The 4,813-nt window shown below is 37.8% G+C and overlaps 1 pseudogene; it reads left to right on the top strand.

Annotated features, from left to right (window-relative positions):
* Positions 1-790: 790 nt before the first annotated feature.
* On the top strand, positions 791-4,813 carry LOC120167132 (annotated as a pseudogene).

Raw genomic sequence — 4,813 nt, 5'->3', positions numbered from 1 at the left:
AAAATGAAACAAAAATGTAATTTAGATTTTTTTTTTAAAATAGATGAGCAAAATGAACTACTAGAATCGTATGCATAGATTGTCACTCAAATGGTTATATCAAAATTGTGGAATTTTTGCTAAAAAAGAATAATACCCAAACTAATAAAAGGTGTAATCATTAAGGATTAAATTCAACATTATGCCAAATAAAACCACAAGTTTTAGTTATGGAGGAGCAACAGGAACACATAAAATTTCAGTAGTTCTAATCGTAAAATACGAAATTTGCTCAAAGGGCTTCAAATTATGAATTATTTACCTTTACTGAAAAAAGATAAAACCAACGTTCACATCCGGTCCTTCAAGCTGCCTGGTTGCACAGTTTCGAGCGTTTAAGGTCGAGAGCAGAAGCCGCTGCAGAGCTTTTAACACATGTCGCCAACCCAGCACAGCAGACTAGCGATACCTGCGGACTCGTGTAAGAAAAGAGATAGAAAACAACAAAACAAGAGTAAATGTTTGTTTGTAAGTAGTCCCACTTTGTGAAAAATCTCTACTTTCCTCTAGGAAAAAGTAAAAAAGGAACCAGAGGGAGATAGAAAGAAAGAGAACGATGGAAACCTGTACAAATAAAGCTATGTTAAGCTTCAGATGGCCATTTTCTGGAAAAAAAGTTTTGATTTTTGAGGGGCCAAAATCATGACACAAGAACAGAGCTTTGATGTTATAGAAAAACCACAACTTGTACTTGTTTTTTTTTTTGCTCTCTGTCTATCACATTGGGTATTTGCTTGTTTTGAGTGTGTTCATGGCTGATGTTAGTGCCCATAAACATGCTACTTTGAGGTATATATTTGTTTTCCTTCATGTTTCTCATTTGGGTATCTTTTTCCTTATGTTATGAATGCTTGCATACTGTTTGTGTTTTGTTCTCCTTCATGTTATTTCTTATGGGTATGTCTTCGTTTTGTTGAAAGTTCTTCCTTTTGTAATATTCATCAATGAATATTATCAGAAGAGGAGTTGTTTGTCTCTCTTTTTTCATCATTTTTGTTGAGTGGTAGCCATTGTTTGTTCCATTTTGCATTTACTAGTGCTTTTCTTTAACCATTTCCCCTTTTCCATTCGTTTTCCTTTGTGCTGTTTATATTGATTTTGATGCTATTTATGCTGTGGTTTCTAGTTTGTACATAATCATCTTTTGGCACTTGTGAGTTTCAGCTTATCAATTTTGAGGATTTTGTTTATTTTCTGTAAATCCTTTCTCTTTTGGGTTAAATCTGGTTTAGAGCTTTTTTTCATAGGTGTGATGATGATTTCCATGTTGGTTAGTGTTTTATTTTAATGCTATAACTGTCTCCCCCAAAACAAAGTTACTTGTACACATCCTGACAGAAACTGAGGTTTGATGATTTCCCCTTTTATTTGGTTTTGATGGTTATTGATTTGTTATCGTCATCGGTGTTTTCCAGTGAGAGCTCCATGGGTTCTGGTGAGAGGCGAGGTAAGAACTCAGAAGGCGGGGTTGTTCGAGCAACACATAAGAGGCAAGGGAAAAAGCTTTCTATATTCATCGGCCCAAGGTATTGCGACCTATCTGATTCATGTGTGGTGCATGACTGCATATGTTTCTCGAGTGCAAGCTCTTACCTGTCTTTCTTCTTATTCTATTCAAGAATTGCGGGCATTGGATGCGGAAAATGAGAAAAAGGATGGATCGTCTCCTACAGGAGTTATAGAGGCCAGTTTAGAACTAGGCTTGGAATCCGATATAACTTCTCCCGATGGCAGCCCCAAGGCAGAACTTCGTTGTACACATTCAGCAGCTCTTTCTAACTGGAGAAAAATCTTCAAATTCTGAAAAGAAAACCAGACAAGCACTTCAGCATATCGAGAAAGAACAACAAGAGCACGAAGGAGAGTCCTATGCTGAGAGAGTTATACAGCTTCAAGTCTTCTTTGGAGAACTTCAGTATATCTCAGCTCCGAGTTGCAACAGGCAACTTTAACCGAGGTATGCAATTATTTTTAAGACTATTAGCACTTGCCAAATATGAAGCTATGCAAGGATGCTTAATGATACTGTAAATACATCCAATACAATGACACTGATACAATGATGTAGATTAATATGGGTACGGTTTCTTGTAGAGAACATAATCGGAAGGGGTGGTTATGCCGAAGTCTTCAAGGGTCGGTTGAAGAATGGAAAGCATAGCAATAAAGCGGCTGGCAAGAGGGACCCCAGATGAGAGGACAGCAGCTTTCTTATCAGAGCTTGGTATTATAGCCCATGTAAATCATCCAAACACCGCCAAGTTGATTGGATGTTGCATTGAAGGAGGAATGCACCTTGTCTTTTTTATCTCCATTGGGAAGTTTGGCATCAGCTCTTCACGGTTTGTTCCTAACCTGCATTGTTTTTCTCGAGTTGTTATGATAAGTTTTTGATGCTCTTGACTCTTCAACATTATTCAGGTTCAAAAGTTACACTAGATTGGAGTAAGAGATATAAGATTGCTTTAGGCACGGCAGATGGCCTCACATATCTTCATGAGACTTGTGAAAGGCGGATTATACATAGAGATATCAAGGCTGATAATATTCTTCTTACAGAGAACTTTGAGCCTCAGGTAGCGTGAATCTGTATTTTTCATGATAAAAGGAAATCACGAAACTGTGCGGAGAGAAGAAAAGAGAATGCATTTCCTTGTAAAATGCTAGAACTGATTTTCTGTTAGCTGGGTACTTATGGTTATCTGTGTTAACTATGCTCTATGCTTTGTAATTTTTCGAATCATAAAGAAGTCAAATTAATCACCCAATAATTGCTTTTTTTCATTGACCTAGTGCTTGCCTGAATTTGTGATGCCTCATTTTGATTGTAATACCCGATCACTTGTGTTAAGCTTAATCACAATGTGAGCCTTATAAGGTATGAGCTTTGTGTTAACGAGAGAAGGTTCAAATAAGCCTCAAAATGAGGAGGTTGAAGCATATGCGGGATACGTGTTGCTTCCTTCCTTTGTGCTCACTCTGAAGGTAGCTGCAGTTACGGTGAAAATCTTAGACTATTACGTGTCATGTTTTAGTTATGAAAATCTAGTTTTTTGTCTCAATATCCTTCCCTGAAGTATGCACGTGTCGTGTCGTGCTTTATGAGAACTAATATCACCACCTTTCTGTCGGAAAATTGTTTCCGTTTTGTTTCTAACAGGCGCCTCGCATATAATATAATAATTAGTTTTGTCGACATATATAGGCAAGATCTACTAATAATAGTGTTGCTATCTGTCCTGTTATTTTGGCATTTTATATTTATTTTGTAAAGCTCCTAATGATCTGTGGTCATGATTGTCAGGAAGCCGTTTGCTTTTGTATTTGATTTCCTTATCCGTTCCATTTATTGATTACGCCAGCCAATTTTTCTTCCAGATTTGCGATTTTGGCCTCGCTAAGTGGCTACCTAGACAGTGGACTCACTACAACGTGTCGAAGTTCGAAGGCACTTTTGGGTTTTGTAAGCTTAAAGTATCTTTGTCGAGTTAATAAATACTTTGTCGTAACGCTGACACATTTATTTTGTCGACATGCAGCTACTTTGCACCCGAATACTTCATGCATGGCATAGTCGACGAGAAAACTGATGTCTATGCATTTGGAGTTCTGCTTTTGGAGCTCATAACAGGAAGGAAAGCTATAGATGATCACAGCAAAGCATTGGATATGGGTACATTTCTTCACGAAAATATGATCAACTGTTCCATAATCATAAAGGCCCCTTACTTACCCTTTTTAAGTTTGTAGGCAAAGCCTCTTCTTGATGAGAATGATATTAAAGAGCTCTTAGATCCTTCCCTCGGTGACGATTATGATGCAGAGGAGGTTGATCGCATGGTTCTGACTGCCTCTTTGTGCATTGAGCAGTCTCCTATTCTTCGTCCTCAAATGAGTCAGGTGAGGATTACTTTTAGAAGTGCTTATATTTGTTAATGCACACCGGAAAGAAATTAGCGAAAAGAAAGTAATATTAGGAAACAGAAAAATGCTAATTATGATATGATATCCTGCTTTGCTCTTCGGAAAGGCCCGACATTACGTTTCATTAGGAAGAGGTAGTACTTCTCGTAAAGTTATATCATTGATTCATCATAGAAAGCTACTCTGGTGCTTCACTTATTTCAACATGATATCGTTTGGTTTTACGATGCCAAAATATGTTGTAGTTGCATGTTTGTCCAAGTTCAATTGGTAGAATTCGCTCGATGATTGCTTGTGGCATCCATTTCTTTGCTGTTCTTTGTAGTTTCTGTGAATGAATTATTTTCTCCGCGACATCCCTGCCGAAACCGTAGAAATATAGCACCAAGAAGTTCTAAACCACAAGCAACTATACATCTAAACATGCAAACATTTTAGAAATACTAGTACCGTGCATGAAGGGCAAAGTCACTTTCTCATGCAAATGACTTGGTTTTAGGCTCATGCTTTGTCTGCTTTTACTGTATCAGGGACGAATGAATATTTAACTTTTCTTTCATTGGTTTGCTTCTCGTAGAAGAAGATCGGATCTAAAACCAAAACGTCAGCAATCCTCATATTCTAGATGGCCTTCATATTTCTGCATGCTCACATTTCATGTAGTTCTCTGTGATGTTGAACCATTTTGTTTATGATGCAGGTGGTGATACTGCTGAGGGGCGATGAATATGCAGCAGAATGTTGTAAAGAATCCCAGAACCAATCCCACCATAGAACAAACTCGAACGAGCTCCGCAACACTCAACTGAACAATATCGATCAACTTCGGGAGATTGCTTTAGGCTCATAA

The sequence above is a fragment of the Hibiscus syriacus genome, unplaced genomic scaffold, assembly GCF_006381635.1.
Source record: "Hibiscus syriacus cultivar Baekdansim isolate YM2019G1 unplaced genomic scaffold, ASM638163v2 tig00111670_pilon, whole genome shotgun sequence".
In the NCBI taxonomy this organism is placed as follows: Eukaryota; Viridiplantae; Streptophyta; class Magnoliopsida; order Malvales; family Malvaceae; genus Hibiscus; species Hibiscus syriacus.
Note: the sequence above shows the minus strand (reverse complement) of the source record. Positions and strands in the feature narration are given on the sequence as shown.